The sequence below is a fragment of the Lepidochelys kempii genome, chromosome 3 (assembly GCF_965140285.1).
Source record: "Lepidochelys kempii isolate rLepKem1 chromosome 3, rLepKem1.hap1, whole genome shotgun sequence".
Classification (NCBI taxonomy): domain Eukaryota; kingdom Metazoa; phylum Chordata; order Testudines; family Cheloniidae; genus Lepidochelys; species Lepidochelys kempii.
In genome coordinates this window covers 24869757-24892878 of record NC_136382.1, presented here as the reverse complement: position 1 = coordinate 24892878, position 23122 = coordinate 24869757, and the positions used below count along the sequence as shown (strand labels likewise).

General features: G+C 46.8%; 1 protein-coding gene across 1 annotated transcript in view; it reads left to right on the top strand.

Annotated features, from left to right (window-relative positions):
- The first annotated feature begins 6382 nt into the window (after positions 1-6382).
- Positions 6383-23122, top strand: part of KCNS3 (potassium voltage-gated channel modifier subfamily S member 3) — a 30659-nt gene continuing 13919 nt past the window's right edge. The window contains exons 1-2 of the mRNA XM_073335103.2: positions 6383-6481; positions 7221-7369. The gene's annotated coding sequence lies outside the window, so the exon portion shown is untranslated. The remainder of the gene's footprint in view (positions 6482-7220; positions 7370-23122) is intronic.

Genomic DNA, 23122 nt, shown 5'->3' with positions numbered 1-23122 from the left:
TACATGGTAGAGCTGAGGCCGCAGCTCAGTGGACCCTTAGCTGAGGTGGCAGCTGAAATGCCTAAAGAACATATGAACAAGTATGAACTGTTTAAATCCAAGGCGAGAGTCAGAATGGGGATAACACCCGAGCAGTCTCGTCGGAGGTTCTGAGCCCTAAGGTGGAAACCAGACATGTCATTTACCCGACATGCCTACCACATTGTGAAACATTGGGATGCCTGGATATCAGGAGCAAGTGTTGAATCTCCAGAAAATTTGCCCTTCCTAATGCAAATGGAACAATTCTTAGAGGGTGTTCCTGAGGAAATAGAAAGATACATCCTAGATGGGAAACCCAAAACTGTAATTGAGGCAGGAGAGATTGGAGCCAGATGGGTGGAGGTGGCAGAGAAGAAGAAAACTGGTCGCAGTTGGAGCGGAGACCAGAAGGGACCACCCCAGACCACACCCTATTACCGGGGGCCGCCCAAAGCCCCACCTACCTCCCAAAGAACCCTCCAGACCCCTTATTGTCCCACCACCCCGTTCTCCAGCAACCCACCTCGCCCCGGTGACCCGTCAGCTGGACGATGTTTTAAATGTAACGAGCTGGGGCATGTAAAGGCCAACTGCCCCAAGAACCCCAACAGATTACAGTTCATTGCACCGGAATCACACCAGAGGTCCACAGGCCCAGATACCTCCCAGATACCCTTGGAGCGGAGGGAAACTGTGAGTGTGGGCGGGAAGAAGGTCACCGCGTGGAGGGACACCGGAGCACAAGTGTCAGCTATCCATGCTTCCTTAGTGGACCCCAATTTAATCAACCCAGAGATCCAAGTGACGATTCAACCCTTCAAGTCCAACTCTTTCAATTTGCCTACAGCCAAGTTGCCTGTCCAGTACAAGGGCTGGTCAGGAATGTGGACTTTTGCAGTCTATGATGATTATCCCATCCCCATGCTGTTGGGGGAAGACTTGGCCAATCACATGAAGCAGGCCAAGAGGGTGGGAACGGTCACCCGCAGCCAGGCTAAACAAGCCGTGAGGCCTAGCTCTGTTCCGGAAACTTCTATCAGGGCCCGGTCAGGGGTGATGGACCCGGACCCCAGGCCAATGTCTGCAACAGCAGTAGTGGATCCAGTCCCAGAGACCCAGACGGAACCAGTCCCAGAACCGGAACCAGCCAAACAACCAACACCAGACCCCGTGCCAGCACTGAATCCAGTACTTGCAACCTCAACACCAGAGGGCCCCACCGAACCTGAACTGGCAGCAGCCGATAACCCTACACAAGAGGCTCAGCCGGAGCCTGAATCCCAACATAGTGCACCAGCGGAGAGCGGTTCACAGTCAACAGAAACAGCTCCATCCCCTATATCGCTTCCAGAGGGACCAAGCCTATGTCCCCAATCCAATGAGGAACTGATGTCTCCAGCATCAAGGGAACAGTTCCAGACCGAACAGGAAGCAGATGAAAGCCTCCAGAGAGCGTGGACGGCGGCACGGAGCAACCCACCGCCTCTCAGCTCTTCTAATCGATCCAGGTTTGTTGTAGAAAGAGGACTTTTATACAAGGAAACTCTTTCTGGGGGACACCAGGAAGACTGGCATCCTCAGAGACAGTTGGTAGTTCCAACTAAATACCGGGCCAAGCTCTTGAGCTTAGCCCATGATCACCCTAGTGGCCATGCTGGGGTGAACAGGACCAAAGACCATTTGGGGGGGTCATTCCACTGGGAGGGAATGGGCAAGGATGTTTCTACCTATGTCCAGTCTTGTGAGGTGTGCCAAAGAGTGGGAAAACCCCAAGACCAGGTCAAAGCTCCTCTCCAGCCACTCCCCATCATTGAAGTTCCATTTCAGCGAGTAGCTGTGGATATTCTGGGTCCTTTTCCGAAAAAGACACCCAGAGGAAAGCAGTACATACTGACTTTCATGGATTTTGCCACCCGATGGCCGGAAGCAGTAGCTCTAAGCAACACCAGGGCTAAAAGTGTGTGCCAGGCACTAACAGACATTTTTGCCAGGGTAGGTTGGCCCTCTGACATCCTCACAGATGCAGGGACTAATTTCCTGGCAGGAACTATGAAAAACCTTTGGGAAGCTCATGGGGTAAATCACTTGGTTGCCACTCCTTACCATCATCAAACAAATGGCATGGTGGAGAAGTTTAATGGAACTTTGGGGGCCATGATACGTAAATTCGTAAATGAGCACTCCAATGATTGGGACCTAGTATTGCAGCAGTTGCTCTTTGCCTACAGAGCTGTACCACATCCCAGTTTAGGGTTTTCCCCATTTGAACTTGTATATGGCCGTGAGGTTAAGGGGCCATTGCAGTTGGTGAAGCAGCAATGGGAGGGAGTTACACCTTCTCCAGGAACTAACATTCTGGACTTTGTAACCAACCTACAAAACACCCTCCGAACCTCTTTAGCCCTTGCTAGAGAAAACTTACAGGATGCTCAAAAAGAGCAAAAAGCCTGGTATGATAAACATGCCAGAGAGCGTTCCTTCAAAGTAGGAGACCAGGTCATGGTCTTAAAGGCGCTCCAGGCCCATAAAATGGAAGCATCGTGGGAAGGGCCATTCGTGGTCCAGGAGCGTCTGGGAGCTGTTAATTATCTCATAGCATTCCCCACCTCCAACCGAAAGCCTAAGGTGTATCATATTAATTCTCTAAAGCCCTTTTATTCCAGAGAATTAAAGGTTTGTCAGTTTACAGCCCAGGGAGGAGACGACGCTGAGTGGCCTGAAGGTGTCTATTACGAAGGGAAATGTGCTGGTGGTGTGGAAGAGGTGAACCTCTCCATGACCCTTGGGCGTATGCAGCGACAGCAGATCCAGGAGCTGTGCACTAGCTACGCGCCAACGTTCTCAGCCACCCCAGGACTGACTGAACGGGCATACCACTCCATTGACACAGGTAATGCTCACCCAATTAGGGTCCACCCTTACCGGGTGTCTCCTCAAGCTAAAACTGCTATAGAACGGGAGATCCAGGATATGTTACAGATGGGTGTAATCCGCCCCTCTGAAAGTGCATGGGCATCTCCAGTGGTTCTAGTTCCCAAACCAGATGGGGAAATACGTTTTTGCGTGGACTACCGTAAGCTAAATGCTGTAACTCGCCCAGACAACTATCCAATGCCACGCACTGATGAACTATTAGAGAAACTGGGACGGGCCCAGTTCATCTCTACCGTGGACTTAACCAAGGGGTACTGGCAGGTACCGCTAGATGAATCTGCCAAGGAAAGGTCAGCCTTCATCACACATCTCGGGCTGTATGAATTTAATGTACTCCCTTTCGGGCTGCGAAATGCACCCGCCACTTTCCAAAGACTTGTAGATGGTCTCCTAGCGGGATTAGGAGAATATGCAGTCGCCTACCTTGACGATGTGGCCATATTTTCGGATTCCTGGGCAGACCACCTGGAACATCTACAAAAAGTCCTTGAGCGCATAAGGGAGGCAGGACTAACTGTTAAGGCTAAGAAGTGTCAAATAGGCCTAAACAGAGTGACTTACCTTGGACACCAGGTGGGTCAAGGAACTATCAGCCCCCTACAGGCCAAAGTGGATGCTATCCAAAAGTGGCCTGTCCCAAAGTCAAAGAAACAGGTTCAATCCTTCTTAGGCTTGGCCGGTTATTACAGACGATTTGTACCGCACTACAGCCAAATCGCTGCCCCACTGACAGACCTAACCAAAAAGAAACAGCCAAATGCTGTTCAGTGGACCGGAAAGTGTCAGAAGGCCTTTAACAAGCTTAAAGCGACACTCATGTCTGACCCTGTACTAAGGGCCCCAGACTTTGACAAACCGTTCCTAGTAACCACAGATGCATCCGAGCGTGGTGTGGGAGCAGTTTTAATGCAGAAAGGACCTGATCAAGAATTCCACCCTGTAGTGTTTCTCAGCAAAAAACTGTCTGAGAGGGAAAGCAACTGGTCAGTCACTGAAAAAGAATGTTATGCCATTGTCTACGCTCTGGAAAAGCTACGCCCATATGTTTGGGGACGGCGTTTCCACCTGCAAACCGACCATGCTGCACTAAAGTGGCTTCACACCGTCAAAGAAACTAACAAAAAACTTCTTCGGTGGAGTTTAGCTCTCCAAGATTTTGATTTCGACATCCAACACATCTCAGGAGCTTCTAACAAAGTGGCTGATGCACTCTCCCGTGAAAGTTTCCCAGAATCAACTGGTTAAAATCGTCCTTGAGATGTGGAAAATATTGTTAGTCTTTATGTACTTGGTAGTATATTTAGAGATGCATGTGTCTTATTAACTCTATTTTCCTAGAGCTCCAGGAAGAAATCCCAGCCAGTGTTTCACCCTAGCTGAGATTTGGGGGGCGTGTCATAAATATAAAGGGAAGGGTAAACCCCTTTGAAATCCCTCCTGGCCAGGGGAAAGCTCCTCTCACCTGTAAAGGGTTAAGAAGCTAAAGGTAACCTCGCTGGCACCTGACCAAAATGACCAATGAGGAGACAAGATACTTTCAAAAGCTGGGAGGAGGGAGAGAAACAAAGGGTCTGGGTCTGTCTGTAGTCGTCTTGGCCGGGGACAGAACAGGAATGGAGTCTTAGAACTTTTAGTAAGTAATCTAGCTAGGTATGTGTTAGATTATGATTTCTTTAAATGGCTGAGAAAAGAATTGTGCTGAATAGAATAACTATTTCTGTCTGTGTATCTTTTTTGTAACTTAAGGTTTTGCCTAGAGGGGTTCTCTATGTTTTTGAATCTAATTACCCTGTAAGATATCTACCATCCTGATTTTACAGGGGGGATTTCTTTATTTCTATTTACTTCTATTTTTTATTAAAAGTCTTCTTGTAAAACACTGAATGCTTTTTCATTGTTTTCAGATCCAAGGGTTTGGGTCTGTGGTCACCTATGCAAATTGGTGAGGCTTTTTACCAAACCTTGTCCAGGAAGTGGGGTGCAAGGTTTTGGGAAGTATTTTGGGGGGAAGGACGCGTCCAAACAGCTCTTCCCCAGTAACCAGTATTAGTTTGGTGGTGGTAGCGGCCAGTCCAAGGATAACGGGGGTAATATTTTGTACCTTGGGGAAGTTTTGACCTAAGCTGGTAAAGATAAGCTTAGGAGGTTTTTCATGCAGGTCCCCACATCTGTACCCTAGAGTTCAGAGTGGGGGAGGAACCGTGACAAGGTCAAAGCTGGATCCTGGGCATTTTTGGTCCCCAGCCCTCAAATTCCATTGCGCATATACACAACAAATCCAGCCACTCCAACTGCACCAAACTAACAAACCTGAATGCATCCCAATACAACAGCATCTCAAACTCTGATCTGGCACCTTGATCCAGTTTGATACAGTGAGCTTTTATGTTGGGATCCAAATTATTCTGATGGACCTGGAGAAGGTGCATATGTACCTGAGTTGAGACAGTAGAACAAGGTATGTACCCAAAAAATTAGCAGGATCCAGGTGCCAGTTGTATTTGCAGCTTTCTTGTACCAGGATGTGTTGGGATCAGGTTTGGTGGAATAGCAGAAGCAAGACTCGCTCTCTATTTTGAGGTAGTTTATTTTGGGGCCTGTGTTTTAATGGCGCTGTTGAGCTGGGTTGCATCAGGATCTGGCGTTTGAGGGGCTTGGGGTGCAACAGGAGCAGCTGAACATGCTCGTTATTCATATGGCAGAATGAGGGTGACTGGGGCGAAGATGGAGCTGGAGGCAGGTGCCAGCGGTGGGGTTGGGCAGTGCTGCTGTGCTCGGATGCAGGGTGCTCCGCGTTACATTGGCACACGGGGGCAGAGACACTTGTTCTCTGTTAGATTTTAAGGGGAGGGAGCCCCAAATCGGCAGGATCCAGCTTCTTACTTTCTCCCCGTCTGATGGGAGGTTTTTGACTCTCCCCTTGTTGGCTAACACGTGCTGGGGTGGGGCGCACGGCTCCCCCCAAAGACCCTAACACTTCCCAGTGGTGTGTGGCCGGTGAGCTCTTTTAATTGTCCCCAGCGGGTAAATAATACACACACACCGGTGGGAGAGGTAAACACTCCGCCCCAACTCTGCTCTGATGCCGGGGCTGGCTGGGGTTCCAGCGCCCTGGATCGCTCATGTTCCCGGTCCCATCCCAGCCGCGGCTTCACTTGCTGGCACTTGAGGTCTCTGGCAGCCTCCTGTCTCGCACCGCGCCAAGGAGCTCGCCCTTGGTGTCCCCGGACGGCCGGGGCGGGGGGGCAGGCTGAGTCTGGGGGCGGGGGGAGGCGCTGTGTCCGCAGTGGGGGTGCGCACAGCCCAGCCGGAGCTGGGACTCGGCGGCCAAGGGGCTGGGGAAATCCAATGGGGAAGGCGCCTCTGCGTGGCTAACCCCGCCCACCTCTCCCTGCGCATCTTCCCCAGCGCCGCGCCGTGCCTTGGCGAGCCGGGTCGGGCCGGGCCGCGGGGCTCGCTGCGGGAGCTGGAGAGACGCGTGGATGGGCAGCTCCGCGCCGGAACCAGCCGCGCCCCCCGCGCCCAGGTATGTCTGTCTGTCTGTCTGTCTGTCAGTCAGTCAAGCCGGCGGCTTTGCCTTTCCAGCCGGGCCGCCCCTCCCCACTCACACCGCCCGCCCCTTACGGCGGCAAGCCCAGCAGGGAGCCCAAAACTTCCAGCGGCTGCCCCCGACCCTGAACCCCGGCCAGCGCCGTGGAGCAAGAAGTCAACTTCGGTCGTGCCTCTCGGCCACCCCCCTTCCCAGCCCGGCGCTGCTCCTCGCTCCAGTCCCCTGGCGGAGTTGGGGCGCCAAGTTTCCGTCTAGTTTGAGGGGCTGCTTCGGCTGTCGTCTGCTGCTGGGTGCCTGGGGACGATTCGTCCCGGGGAAGGCTCTTCTGCCTTTCGTGTGCAGAGACTCCCTGCCTCCCCGCCCGCCCGCCTGCCCTGCGTGCGGGGAACACCGCTGGCTCTGCCCGGGGGCCAGCGCTGATCAGTTAATTCGAATCAAGTCCCTTTGGACGCGAGAAAGTCGCTCGTTTATATTTGGGGTCCGTAGCGCCCTGGGCTGGGGCTGAGGACTCGGGGCTCTCTTTGGCCCCTGGAAGAAGAAGCGTCTGCAATTATGGTGATTACTCCCGTCTGATCTTGGACGAGAGGCTGGGGCTTAGCTAGTTAGTTGCGCTGCTGCTGGGAAGGGTCACTCTCGTTCGTAGCTTCTCCAGGGCAGATCAATAGGTGCATAGCTGAATCCCTTTCGCATTGCGGAGCTCACTCTTTCCTTTCAGAACATAGTGAGACAAAAAGGAAAGTAGCTTTAAAACAGCCTTCAATCCTAACAAGAGACTGGCCAAGAGGATCTGAAACAGCTCCCATGGATGGCAGGCTCAAATCGGACTTGCTAAGCTGGAGGTAGACTCCCTGCTTGTGGATCAAGGTAGGGTTTTTTGTTGTTGTTGTTTTTTTTTAAAGTGCCTCCCTCTTATAATGAAGAATTTTAATCTGTGTTTCAATGAGACAATGAAAATCCTCATGGCTCACTTTCAGAGCTCTTTTTCCAGGGATCACAGTCTGACACAGCCCCATTCCAACACAGTTTATTCTTGCCTAATGCAAAGTACAACTGCTGATTGGTCTTTGTGAGCTATAGTCTTAAACAGAGTACCAGTGATGTATCTAGAGGGAGGGTGTACCTGAAGACTTGAACAGCAGGAGTATATTGATTCCATTACAGAATTTACAGATCTACCAACAAATCCTTTTAGCACAATTTCTTTCCCAGAATTAAAGTTATCTAAGCTTCTATCACTAAAAGAGGTGGAAAGATGGAATGAGTTAGCTAGAGTAACTTCTAAATAAGTAAAAAGAAAAGGAGTGAGGACGAAGAGAGCTGTAGCTCACGAAAGCTTATGCTCAAATAAATTGGTTAGTCTCTAAGGTGCCACAAGTACTCCTTTTCTTTTTGCGAATACAGACTAACACGGCTGTTACTCTGAAACCTGTTCTAAATAAGTGCAATAAAAAGAATGTATCTATAGGTAAGCAACAATTCACTATGTATAGCCATGAGCCAATTCTTTTTTTTTAAAGTGACTAGTGATTCTGGGTGCTTCAGTTTTTGGGTGTCCAACATGAGATGCATTAAAGGAGACTGAATTTTCAGAGGGTGGGCATTCTGGGCAATGGTTTCTTATTTTAGCCATTTTCCTTGATCGTGAGCACAGTATTCTAAGAAAATGTATTATTGTTATAATCAACTGGAATTGAATAATTTGTTTTAGCAATAATTGGACAGGTTTCCTGAAAGTTTGGCAAGAAACAACTGGCTTTACAACTTTGCTTAGTATGTGAAAGAATCAGTTAGGGGTGTTGCCAGTTTGTCACCAAGCAATTATTTGTGACAAGAGCAGAGAGATCTAGGGAATTGTGTCCGCCAAAGCCCATGCTTGAACTGAATTGTATGTGGGGGAATATTGGCTAATGGTGGAAAATCTGAATTTTGAATATTTTCAAGATTCTGAATTTAAACTACTAGTAAAAACAGGATGTTATGTCCTGATAATACTTCTTTAAAATATGGTGTTAAATTAAATTTTTCATAGCTGAACAAACATAAAGGAGAGCAACGCCACTTGACTTAATTGAAAGTGAAGAACAATTTAAGAAAACTTATTTAATTAAGTAAAATCTACTAAGTATATTGGTAATTTAGGATGTAAAGCAGCTTTCTAAGAGGAGCCAGTGAGTGCATCCTTCCTCTGTTCTTTCTGCCAGAGAAAGTAAGTGCGCGCGTATGTGTATATAATTCATAGCACTAAGCCAAGAACAAAAATGTCAGCAGTCCTTCAACAAGATGTCCTTAAATACAAGCAGAAGAAGGGGAATGAGAAGGGATCAGATTCTGATTTCAGTTACGCTGATGTAAATCCAGAGTCACTCCATTGAAGTCAATATTCTAGATTTGTGAGATCAGAATTTGTCCTAAAATGTCCTTTGCACCAAAAAAAGGTAATAATTTTATTAAGATAATGTTGAAATAAAAAGAAAACGGTACAGAGTTTAGGCATAGAAGTTTCTGGTTATCTGGGAATAAGGTACAGATTATCAAGGGGTGCGAAATTCGATTTAGGAGCTGGTGGAGTAAGGATTACATAATCTGCAGTCTCCCCGATTGGGGGTGAAAGTTTAACGGGTCAAAGTACAGACCTTGAGCTATGGGGGTAAGTTATCCATATAATGGCTATGTTCAGGTGTGGAGTATAATGAGCGGATATGATGATGGGGATGGATCTACCCTACCAAGAAACATTCCCTCTGTGACCACTTCAGGCACATCAAAATTTCCCAAGGGAAGAATAAAACAATCAAAAGCCAGAATGAATAATAAATCAGGCAGTCAAGATTACCCTAAGAATTTAATTACAGTTTCCAAAGAATAATAACAGGTTTCAGAGTAACAGCTGTGTTAGTCTGTATTCGCAAAAAGAAAAGGAGTACTTGTGGCACCTTAGAGACTAACCAATTTATTTGAGCATGAGCTTTCGTGAGCTCAGCTACAGCTCACGAAAGCTCATGCTCAAATAAATTGGTTAGTCTCTAAGGTGCCACAAGTACTCCTTTTCTTTTTGCAAAGAATAATAGTAACAAATAAGTCGGCAAGTTAACATCAACACTGGTGGCTTGATTCAGCCCGGACAGAATGAATGTCACAGAGGCCTAAATCCTCAAGGGTATGTAGACTCTTAACTTCCACTGGTTTCCTAAATACATTTGAGGATCTGGGCCATTGTTCCTGGGTGCAAAAAGTCTGCCTGGAGTTGAGATGCAGCTGCACAAGACATCTCAAACTCCTGTTCCACCAGGGAACTTGCAAGTGGTTGGGGAGGTGGCATTGCCAGGCTTACGGATAGACTGATTCAGCATATTCCCTTGATAGCCTCTGCCACTGATGCTCCCTATGTATGGGAACGTTCTGGCAGAGCCCTTGGGTCAAATCAATGTTGGAAACACAACCTGTCCTGTCTCCTGGAATGAGTGTTGCCCCCTAACCTGTAGCTGCCTGCACTCCATTCCGGTTTTATTTATACTCCTCAGTGCCAACAGAAGTGAATCAAGCTCTACATACCCAGCCATTCTAATGTAAATTAAATACCAGTTAGCAAGGAGATAAGGGCATTTGTGTATTTTTGTTTGTTTTTGCCCTTAAGAATCTGGATGCTGTGTTGGGGCTCTGACCGCTCTAGCTTTAGCGGAGGAACAGCCGGTCTCCATCCATCCTGACTATATATAAACAGGCCACTCCTCCTGTTTACCTTCCTCCTTTGAATCCCTCTCAGATTCTTTTCAGTTGTTTTGCAACATCCCCCTCTCTGTCAAGCCTTGCCATTTGAAGAATGCAATTACCTGCCACTGGGGCATTTACATTTCAAAAGACCTACCCAACTGTAATAAGAAAAGGAGTACTAGTGGCACCTTAGAGACTAACCAATTTATTTGAGCATGAGCTTTCGTGAGCTACAGCTCACTTCATCCGATGCATTCAGTGGAAAATACAGTGAGGAGATTTATATACACACAGAACATGAAACAATGGGTGTTATCATACACACTGTAAGGAGAGTGATCACTTAAGATGAGCTATTACCAGCTGGGGTGGGGGGACCTTTTGTAGTGATAATCAAGGTGGGCCATTTCCAACTGTAAAAGTATTAAATGCAAGACTCAAATCCCCAAAGCAACATTATTCCCTTGCTTTCAAACTTCAGAGTTGTGGCACGTCTGCCAGGGGAAATTCAATAAAATAAAATGGAGGCTCATGAATAAATAAGTTATTCCACTAGCCTACTGTTCGTGGGTATTTTCTAGCTTATTTTTCTCTTTTTTGCTGCTTTTTCTTTCTCTCCTCCCATCTTCCATTTTCATGAACTTCTAATTCTGCTCAAAAAGAAACGGAGTACTTGTGGCATCTTAGAGACGAACACATTTATTTGAGCATAAGCATGCATCCAATGAAGTGAGCTGTAGCTCGCTTCAGCTTATGCTCAAATAAATGTGTTCGTCTCTAAGGTGCCACTAGTACTCCGTTTCTTTTTGCAGATACAGACTAACATGGCTGCTACTCTGAAACCTGTCATTCTGTTCAGTTGCTTCTCCTTTTTTTTTTTTTACCCACTCTTTTTTCCTGATTTCTTCAAAAACAAAACAAAACCATGCTTCTCTCACTTCCTGTTTATAAAATATGTATATCCCCTAGTCTGGTTCTTCTTAAACAACCAAATCCTCAGCTGGTAAAAATGGTCTTAAGGTATATCTACACTACAGCTGCTAGAGCTGTACCGCTGTAGTGTAGACACTTCCTATTTCAACAGAAGGGATTTTCCTGTTTTCTCTGGGAGACTATAGCTATGTTGATGGAATAATTCTTTCGTTGACCTACCTGCACTAAGGGTTAGATTGACCTAATTACATCGTACAGGGTGCAAAACTTTTCACAGCCCTGAGTGATGTAGCTAGACTGATCAAATTTTTAAGTGTAGGCTAGAACCATGGATCTGTTCACTTCAGTGGAGCTTCACCAATTCATGCTAGTTGAGCATCTATTCCCATAGTTTATTTTCCTTTTCTCTCCTCCTGGCTTCTGTGTCCTCTTCCATTATTCTTTGCCATATTCATCATTCTCTCTGCTTTTATCTTTCTGCCCCCTTTGATTTTTTCCTTGTTTCTCCCCCCTGCCTTTAATTTATTCTGTTCTACTTTATTCTATGTAAGTTCTTATACTACCCTAGTCAATGTTATATCTGAGCACTTTCAGAAGTTCACATGACTAATATCTGTCACCTGTGGTTCACTTTCTCTCTCAACCTCTCCCAACCAAGGAAATTCTGTGTGTAGTATAGTGTTTTGGCAGGGATTTTTTTTAAAAAATAGATTTGTACACACTGATCTGCGTTTATGTTAGAGAAGGCAGGTCAAGAAATTGTGGAAGGCCAGTCAAGGAAGTGTGCCTTGCACTCGGAGCTGATGGTGGTGAACTTTGTGATAGTCCTTGGTTCCTGGGGAGTTTCTTCCAGTCTAGACTGCCCCCCAAGAAAGCTCTGTCTCCCACACAGACAAGCTTTAACCTTATGGTAAAGACTTCCATTGTGCCTCAGGAGTGGAGCTATTGACTGTGGTTCTCATTCTGGGGCCTTAGGAGATCTTTTAGATATCTTGGGCTCAGGCCATTGAGTGCCTTGAAGTTAAGGACCAAGACCTTGAACTGGTCTCTATTCTCTGGGAGGCCAGTGTAGAGAGTCAAGGACCAGTTCAACGCTCTTGTGGTAGCCTGTGTTGCTCAGGAGATGTGCTGCAGCATTTAGTAGTAGCTCCTTTTTCTAAGGGCTGATGGCTTCAGCCCATTTGGTTCTTCCTGTTCAGCCCTTCTCTCTGGCTACCCCATGTTATGCTGTCTGCTCCGCCACTGAGCCCTCCTGCCTCTCCCTTACTCCAGTAAGGTGGTGTAGGTTCCGTTTGGCTTTCTCCCATGTTGTCTCTATCCCATTCATCCACATGTATTCTCTTCAGGCCTCCCAGTGTTCCATGGCCTTGCTATGACCTCCCATTCTCCGACTTCTTGTGCTCCCTTGCCCCCACCATTTATTTCTCCTTCTTCCTATTCTCTGAAGTGTTAATGTGAAAGGAGGTGTGGCTCCTGCTGACTTCTGTTCTATCTGCCTTACCCTCTGCCTCGTGGGGGAGGAGCTGGAAGACAGCCTGCAGAAGAATGCCCTTCAGGGACCGAAAATCCAGTATGGTTGGCCTCTTAGGACCTCATGCAGTGGCACATCTGACTCCCCCACTGTAATAGTGGATAACAGGACTTTGCTAATGTGGGAGTGAGAGTACGGCCACCATGTGCAATCACACATCCCAGCTATGGAAATAAGAGTGGTTTTGATTGCAATTGGCATGGAGCAAAACAGCTCCTGGAAGATTTGCATCTGAAAGTGAGAACTCAGGCAATGAGAGCTGCTTGACCTCTGGATCTGGCAGCTTCAATATAAATTGCCATGGAACAGTTGGACATGGTTCCTCTCCGGCATCAGTAACAAGAATTGTTGTTTTTCTCCTGCATCCCATACATATTAATTCCTCTAGAGGAAAACAATCCTTTCCAATCTGCAGGACGGATCTCTAAGCTGCAGGGTGGATTTCTCTTGCATAATTTGTTACCCCACTGGCTCTCATCCCCTTTCCCCTCACTGATGGGTTGGGAAAGTGGCAGCCCATTGCAATGTCACCTTTGTATTTCAGTCCCCCCAAGCTGTGGTTAAAGTAGATTGAAGCAGGAAGGGGTGCTCTCGCTACACCAGCCATTAGGCAGGAGCATCATGGGAGCACTGCTTATCTTAGCCAGGGCTGGAGGGCAGCTCCCTTCTGATTTTTACCAGAGGAGGTACTGTAAGCTTCAATTGACTTTAGCACTTGTGTAACAGGGAAAGGGGACACTGAGGCACTATTACGTGTAACTCTTGTAAACTCCCCTTCTCCCTGTAACTCAGTGCAACTCTTTGCTAAAACACTTTTCAGAACGCGCTACACAGAGTTAAACGTCGGGACTGTTGTATATAAAATCCTGAAAAGTGGGCGTTGGTAGTTCCCAGTCAGGTTCAAAGAGGGTTCCGTACAGTTTCTTAGGCCGTTTCTGTACAGTATGGCGCTGCAGCGGCGCAGCGGTATTGATGCAGCACCTGTGGTAAAGCTGCTCTGTGCTCATTGTAGAGAGCTCTCCCATTCGTATAATAAAACCACCTCCGTGGGTGGCAAAAGCTATGTCGGTGGGAGAGGCTTTCTTGCAGACATAGTGCTGTGCGCACAGGCCCTTATGTTGGTGTAACTTACATCGCTCAGGGGTGTGAATATTCCACCCTCATGAGCAACGTAAGTTTTGCTGACATAAGTGACAGGGTAGACATAGCCTTAGGGACGGTCTACACTTAAAACGCTGCTGTAATGCTGCTGCAGTGCTTCAGTGAAGACTATGCTGAGGGGAGAGCTTCTCCCGTCAGCGTGGTTAATTCATCTCCATGAGCGGCGGGAATGCTGTCTACACTGGGGGGTGCGCTGATATAAGTACGTCATTCAGGGGGTTTGAAAAATCTCACCCCTGTGCGATGTAGTTATCCTGACGTAAGTTTATAGTGTAGACCTGGCCTTAGTAAAAAACACATTTAATGCACACAGCAAACATAAATAGTAGAAAATATATTCTAAATAGTATTTGGAATACTATGAATAACTTTTCAATGTAGGCTGTTAAGCAATACATCTACTGGTATCCCTTATATAGATTTACATGTATTCAAATGTACGGTTCCAACATAACATGCTATACTTCAGCACGCACAGCTAAACACACTCCCTCTGATCTCCCCTCAGAGCTGATTTCTTACTCTTTATGGTGTGGTGATATGCAGTGTGTGCCACCGAGACTCTTCAGAGCTTGAGAAGAATTGCAGCGACTGAGTCCCTTCAAACGCTGCTGCAGAACAAGCTGTCAGCAAATACACAGTCTGGGGATCTTTACAGTTAGCACCATTCCAGCTCTTGGGTTAATAGCTTAATGGTCCACAGTTGCTGGTGAAGCAGAAGTCTACAGCCTGTATCCAAAGTGGTTCAGGTATTGGGATCAGCATATAAAATATTAATTCTCTGCTTCATGCTTCTATACTATCCCCTCTCCTCCCAGTGATGAGAGCTGGTGCTACCATTCAGATTTCAGTGCAGAAATCTAATGATGTCTGAGGAGAGCATGTTGCATAAAGCAATGGGACATTTGTCATTGGAGCAGGATTGGGCCCATAATTTGTCAAGTGCTTTGGGATGAAATGCATTCTATTAATGTACTATATGCTTACTACCAACGAGAACACAGGTATTTAAAAAAGAAAACATGGGAACTGTCCTCAACGGTATTTTCCTTTTAATATGGGGATTTTATTGTATCTTTAAAAAAACATAATTGTTTTTCAGTTGTTAAAATAACTATAAACTACCAAATTGGCTAATTATTCTGAAGCTGCTCTTTAATTTGGTTAAATGTTCTTTATTACAACTTTAAAGAAAATCAGATTAGGGTTTGACTTTGAAAAGGGCAAATCTAATTATTGCAACATCTCTTTCAGTAAGGTTTCAGTAGCTTAGTTCTAACAGAGTGGCATGTATTGAATAAGGGTTTCAGCATTGTATTGTAGCAGCAAGATTGTTTTTTGTGTGTGGATAGCCTACTCATAAGAAGCTGCTTTATAGAATCCTCTCAAGCTAAAATGCTCTGTACTTCACATATTAATACATGATAAAGCTCACCTAGTATTTGCAATGGAAAACATGGTGTTTACCCTGATGGGTTATGCAAAGATGGGCACTCGCCCATTCAAGTCGGTGAGAGTTGAGGATGCACAAAGAATGTATGGTTGGGTCCCATATGATATTTTACTACAGCCCCATTTGCAAGGCATAATTAAAGGCATGTCAATATTTCCATTATAAGCCGTTATTTTCAGGGGGTTGTAACTTGCTCTTAATGTCTGCAGGGCAGGCCAGGAGCAAATATTTTTTCCTACAGATTAATAAAAATGTTGTTTGATACAGAGGTGCCAAACCAAGAAGTGATTAACTCTTTCAGATACTTGGGGTATTCAATAGCTCAAACCAGAAATGCTGCAGCTCTGACTTTTGTTCTTGAAGTTAACAAATACATCTAAAGTGCCCAAACCTGCAAACACTTAGTATTAGGCAGAGTGCTCACCTGTCATTTCATTGAGCCAACCTCCTCTAAGGGCTGTTAAGTAGTTGAGGTTAGAATGAAGGTCCTGCCTCCTTACTGTCCCTCTCACCATGGGGGGTGGGCTGTTCAAAGGCCAAGATCCTACATGACACTAAGGCACGTATTTAACTTTAAGCATGGAGTGCTTCCATTGACTGTAAAGGGACTGCATATGAGCTTAGAATTAAGCATGTGCTTAAGAGCCTCATCCAGTTCCTATTAAAGTCAATGGACAGACATCAAGGACCTGTTCTAAGTCCCAGTGAAGTCATTGGGGTCTCGTCCATTGATTTCAGTAGAAGTTGGATTGAACACTTGTTGACTTCTTCAATAGGAGCTGAATCTAGTCTAGTGGTTCTCAAACAGCGTGTTGTGACCATCAGCAAACGGGGATGCGGCAATCCCTAGTGTGTGGAAGATGCTATTTTGCTCTGCACAGCGAGACCTTGCATGTACAGTGTGTGCAATGTCATGATGCATGGGGGACACAATTTTGTAGAGCAAAATGGCATCCTCTGTGGGACATGACCTTCCATTTAATGTGCGTATGAGGTGGTCACATTGTGCAAAGGATGCCATTTTGCTCTTCAAAATGGCGTACTTCACGCTGTCTGGTGTCCTTGGAGGAAATAATTCACTAAAATGGGGTCATGCCAGCAAAAAGTTTTGAGAACTGCTGATCTTTTCCTAAGAGCTTTACAGAATCAGAGCCCAAGGGATCAGTTACTGGCTCCCACAAGCGCAAGGACTGCAATTGTGGCAGGCTCTCATACAGTTTATGCAAGCCAGCTCTCTGTATCCTGCCCCCCGCGTATGGATTAAGGACAATCTAGCCCTTAGCATGGTGAATATTGTAATGAACCATTAGATCTTGGATGTTTTAATTCACTCCACATTGCAAGTTGGCAGAGTGCTCTAAGCCTGTCAGCATTTTCTCCTCCCAAGGTTTTATTTAAATATATTTGGCCATATTCTCATTTGAATGTAGCAAAAACAAACAAAAACCAACCAGAGAACTACTTTCAGTTGGTTTTATCCTCTCCCCCTTCCCTCCCCACCCAACGTGTCTTAGTGGGAAAAAGAAAAATACACTTTAATTTTTGCAGCTAAATAGTATTTTGTTGAACTGGGATTTATTGGTATGTTTTGTTTTAAACAGCTGTTTATAAATGGAAACCATCTAGGTAGAAAACAAATAAACAAAAAAACCCCAAACAAATTCGTCTTAAAATTTTCTGTACAATTGCAGAGGGTGTGCTTAATTAAAAGCTTATTCTGGTTCTAGAGTGTTCCCCATTTTGAAGTATAGGGAATCTCTCTAAAGTCAAACTGAACTGATTAAGGCCCTGACCCTGCACACTCATGCATGTTTAACTTTACACATTGGGGATGGTCCATTTTAGTTGGGACCAAAGTGTGCTCACTGTATTCCACAAAATTGCAATAACTGGAAGAATGTAGAGAAGATTTTTCTCCATTTTCTTGTTCTGTTTGTTCCATTCTGCATTTGACAGCACTGTCTCTCCTTTATAGTCAGGGTCTCTCATCTTGCATCAGAATCTGCTAGCATGGACACCTCTCACTTGTGAAGCCCCCTTGAAGCCAGTGGGGTCCATGTGCAAGGCTATATGGACTAGACTGAAGGATTGTGGCAAAACCTAATGCATGTGCTTAGCTTTAAGCACATGGTAGTCTTAATGATGTCAGACTATTCATGTTTCAAGTTAAGCATGGGCATAGGTGGAAATCCTGGCCCTACTGAAGTCAATGATAAAACTCCCACTGGCTTCAGTGGGGCCAGGTTTTCACACTAAGGTTATGTCTACATTGGTCTGCAGTTTGGACTATGGGGGTGTGAATAGCAGTGCACACCAAAGTGCTCTGCTGTAACTCTTCCCCCTCTCTTCCTCCCCCAGCTGCATTGTCTCCCTGCCCCCTCGTTCCCCCCGCGGTGTGGATGTTGTGGGCGCAAATTAAAAGTTCCTACTTCACATTAATTGGACCTGTTTGAAGAAAACATGATAATGGCAGCTGGGAACCTAACTTCCCCCTAAGCCACGCAGCTGTCAAGCAGTCTATCAAGTGCCATGCACTTCAGGTGCCCCTCCTCCCACTGCCATGCTGCTTCTGCCCTCTGCCTTGGAGCCCCTGGCCAGCTGCTCCTGGGAGCCTCCTGCTTGCTGTGTGTGGGGGTGGGTGGGGTTATGCATCTTTAGGAAAACGTGGTTGTAAAACCAAAAAAAAAAAAAAAGAGAGAGACTCTGGTTGTAGTACCAGCTCCTTTGAACTCATTTTTGAATCTGTATAAGTGTCACTCTGTGTCCCCTTTTAGGCCCCAGTCTTTCTCCCATTAAAGTCAAAGGCAAACTTCACATTGACTTCAAAGAGAGCAGTGTTGAGCCCCAAATTTTTAGTTTGTTATTTCTGTACATGTATATTTTATACCTGTCGACATGACCAGAATACTACTTGTTTGTATATAACCTTTCCCTAGAATAGATAGAAAAGCACCATTACAATGTGTTGTGCCAATGTGCAGCATTTTCCTGCATATTAAAATGCATTAATAGCTACTTAATTCTACACGCAAAGATGATACATGATGATGCTAACGGAGCTGGTGAGATGTATTGCATCAATGTTCAGTAGTAGTATTTAATAAACTACTTATTTTCAGGCAATTCCTTCTCTTCATTAGTTCTGATTAGAGCTGGGATAATGCCTCAAAAATGTCTGTGAATATTCACCCAAATAGAACATTCGGTTGCTGTGTCTGTGTTCAGGTCCTTTCTGTGTTCTTGCAAATGCTTTTTCTGACTGAATGATTGTGGAAACAGTGAAGTTTAAATGAACAGCAGGAATATTCAAGGAAACCCTTTTCTGCTTAGTGGAGTGACCAGACAGCTAATGCCTTCCTGAAAAGCTGGGGTGGACGTTGGAGGACGGTGGCCTCATAAATAGTAATGGTGAATTGGTGCTCCACGAAGCTCTCAGATCCAAAAAGACTGAGGGTTCTAAGTAGAGGTGGAGATGGGTTTCACTTCACTTCTGAACCTCGGAAGTGAAACATGGATTTTTATGGATCTAAACAGACTTGAAAATTTTTGTTTTTCAGGTGAAAACAAAAGTGTGGTTCAGGCCTGTCCCACTTTAGTTAGTCAAAAAATCCTTAAAGCAGAGTGTTTTACATTTTTACCAGGGCCCTGTCTACTCTGGCAAGTTTGTGCACAGTAAAGCTTTGAGCACTGTAACTCCTGAGGTGCACACACTGCCAAGCCACTTAGTGTGCAGAAACTGCACAGATGCAGCGCTCTGAAAAAAACCACCCCATGAGAGGCGTACAGTTTCCTGTGCCGGGGCTACAGCGCTGCGGTCCAGTGTAGACACCGTGGTGATTACAGCGCGGCGATTGGCTTCCGGGAGGTGTTCCACAATACCTGTTCTCGCCTCTCTGGCCATCAGTTTGAACTCTTCTGCCCTGCCCTCAGGTGACCAACTGTCAGCCCCACCCCGTACAGTCCTTTTGCAAATTTGAAAGTCCCCTTTCTGTTTGCTCAGTGACGCATGCAGTGGTCTCAGCGCATCTGTCCAGGTGGCCGTGCTTGCTCCATGCAACAGGCGATCCCCCGCTTGGAGCAGTGCCGAGCTGCTGGACCTCCTCGGCATTTGGGGAGAGGAGGCAGTGGAGTCACCGCTGCGCTCCAGCCATCGGAATTATTGTACCTGCGGACAGATTTCTAGATGCATGATAGAAAGGGGCCATGACCGGGACACATTGCAGTGCAGGGTCAAAGTGAAGTAGCTGCAAAACGCCTACCACTCCAGTGCTACGCCCACAAGCTGCTGGCTCTACAAAGAGCTGGATGCGATACTCTGGCGACCCCACCTCCACTGTGAAGGACTTTGTGGATACTTTGTTGGCTTGCATGCCAGTCGAGAGTGGACTGAGTCAGGAGGAGGCAATCATGGACGAAGAGGGGTAGGGGGACCCAGAGGCAGAGGATGACTTGGAGGCCAGAGATACATGCAGTCAGGAGCTCTTTTCTATCCCGGAGGAGCCTAGCCAGTCACAGCAGTCAGATCTTGGCAAACCGCAAACAGGAGAGGAGGCCCCTGGTGAGTGGATCTGATTTCGGGAATTGTTGAAGCGAGTTGTTGGGGGCTGGAGGGTTGCTGAAAGCAGGCTTGTCTCCCACCTCATACCTAGCCTGAGCGGCCGAACAGGCTGTTGATCCACTTCCTCATTTCACAGGAATCTTCCCTCAGTGATCTCCAGGAAACTCTCATGGAGATACTGGGCAATCTGCTGCCGCAGGTTCCTTGGCAGAGCTGCTTTGTTTCTTGCCCCATTAACGGTAACTTTCCTGCGCCACTTTGCCCTGACGAGTGAGGGGACCATTGCTGCACACAGGCTAGCCACATAGGCGCTAGGGCAGAAGCCGCAGGCTTGGAGAAGACCCTTCCTTGATTCCCTGCTCACCCTCAGCAGTGAGATTTCTTCCATAGTGATCACCTCCTGTGGAAGGTATGGGGACAGGAATGATTATCAGGCCCACCCTACAGGGCTGGCTCTCCCCAAGAGCCACATGCCCAGTGTACAGCAGGGTCTGGGAACAGTGATTTACCCTGGCCCTATGGCTACTCACTATTTTGGGGGTCTTGTGGCTCATGTGTGCTTGCCTGGGGTCAGCCAGTTAGTGACAGGTGTGTGAGTACTGGCTGTGTTTTAAAGCACTGAATCAGAGTTGTGTGTGTTGTAAAGAATACTGCTTCTGTAAAATGTTGCATTTAAACTTCACAAAGATGACCTTGGGAGCACAGCCTCCCTCTTTATCAGCGGCAGAATTAGAAAGCGTCCAAGAAGAACTAAGGAGGACTTTCTGCGTGAGGTTATGATGTACTCCGCCACCGAGGAAAAAAGAATAGTGAGACAAGACAGCGAGAAGAGGGACCGAAAGGAGAATGTGGCACACCAGAAAGAAGCCACAGAGTGGCTCTTAACAGTTATGGAGCGTCAAGTGGACATGCTCCCGGGGATACTAGTTGTTCGAACCGAGCAGCCCCGCACCTACCCTCTCCTACAGCCACTGTCACAAAACTCTTCCCCATGTGCTCCCCCTACACCGCCAATACCCTCTTATCAACCTCCTGGCTCCACCCTCTACCTGCAGCATTCAACTCCTCCCTCCTCACAGTCCAGCAGTGTTGTCTCCCACCACCCTCTGCGCTCAACCCCATCCCTCTGCGGTTTGGCCCTGCTGAAGTACAGCACCCACTGTATTGTACTCCAAAGGAGAAGGTTGGGTATGATCCCTGGACATACACAAATCTGTAGCCGTCACGGGACCCCACCTCCTCTTAAGACCTTCTCTTCCCCCATCCCGCTCCCGGCTGATGATTTTTTTTCATTTGACTTTCTCCTCTGGTAGTTGCCTTTCAATAAAAGATTTGTTTGTTTGAAAGCAGTCTTTATTCTATTAAGTGAAAGCAAAAAGAGCACTGAAAAGCAACATACAGTTATGTCAAGGTCCCTTCTTGCATCATGTGCACCTAGCATTACAAGCTCTGCAATCCTGAGCATAGCAACAAATATTAGTGGCTTTCAGCTTCAAAGTGCTGCCTCATGGCCCTCTAATAGCCCTGGTCTCTAACTGTTCAAACTCAGTCTCCAGGCACTGAGCCTCTGGTCCAGCCCTCAGTGAAGCTTTCACCCTTCCTTCACAAATATTATGACGCGTACTGCACGCGGCTATAAGCATAGGAATATTGTCATCGGCCATGTCCAGCTTCCCATACAGGCATTGCCAGCGGGCTTTTAAACGGCCAAATGCATGCTCCACAGTCATTCTGCACTTGCTCAGCCTGTTGTTGAACTGCTCCTTGCTTTCAAGTTGCCCCATGTCTGGCTTCATGAGCCATGGCATTAAGGGGTAGGCGGTCTCCCAGGATCACACTGGGCATTTCAGCTTCCCCTATGGTGATCTTCTGGTCAGGGAAGAAAGTCCCTGCCTGCAGCTTCTTGAACAGGCCAGTGTTCCGAAAGATGCGTGTGTCATGCACCTTTCCGGACCAGCCTGCGTTAATGTCTGTGAAACACCCACAGGGATCCACAAGTGCCTAGAGAATCATTGAGAAATACCCAGTGTGATTGATGTACTAGGTGGTCTGGTGCCAGAATTGGAATATGTGTGTCATCTATTGCCCCTCCACAGTTAGGGAAGCCCATTTGTGCAAAGCCATCCGCAGTGTCACGCACGTTGCCCAGATTCCATCAACACGACTCCAGTGGTTGACTTTCCCACTCCGCACCAGTTAGCGACTGATTGGTAGCAATATGGAGTAGCCAGCTTCCACAGTGCAATCACCATGTGCCTGTCCAGCGACACAGTAGCTCTCATTCTCGTGTCCTTGCGCTGCAGGGCTGGGGCGAGCTCATCACACAGTCCCATGAATGTGGCTTTCCTCATGCGAAAGTTCTGCAGCTACTGCTCGTCATCCCAGACATGCATCACCATGTGATCCCACCACTCAGTGCTTGTTTCCCGAGCCCCAAAGTGGTGTTCCACTGTGGCCAGCACCTCCATGAATGCCACAAGCAATCTCGTGTCGTAACTAGTATGCGTGGCGAGATCAGTGTTTTACTTCTCTTGCCTTTGTAGTTTAAGGAATAACTCCACTGCCACTCGGGACATGTTGGTCAGTGCGAGCAGCATATTGGTCAACAGCTCGGGATCCGTTCCTGCAGCCAGAAAGAAGCAGTACAGGGCGTGCAGTACACAAACCGTTGAAAGATGGCACCAAATGTGGACAGAAGCACAGGGATTGCGGGGATGCGAAGCAATGCATCACGGGACATTGGGATAGGACCCAGGGTGCCCCGCGACCCCTTCCGCCTTCCCACAAGTCTTAGCGGCAAAAAAAAGAAAGAGGTGCTCTGTGGGATAGCTGCCCAGAGTGCACCGCTCTGAATAGCGCCACAAGTGTGAACACGCTATTGCTCAGGCAGCTGTCAGTATGAACACGCAACAGCGATTTTCCTTCAGCGCTCCCTAAGCGGCGCTCTAACTGACGGCACTGTAACTTTGCAAGTGCAGACGTGTCCTAGGTTTCACAGAAACAATTTACAGTAACAACTGTAAACTGTAGTATTTTTGCTGTTCAAGAGAGTCTATAAACATCTTGGAGATTTAGGACTTGGCTAAGAAACCAAAACCACACTATTACTTTCAGCAGTAAACATCTTTCAAAACATCAAAAAATCCCATATAACTTCAGGTGCTCAATCTGCAAAGTGCAATTAGATATATAGCAAAGGAAGTGAGTTGTTAAGCAGAATTTGAAGAAGTCTGATTTCTGCCATACATCCTCAGTGATTCCATCCCATTT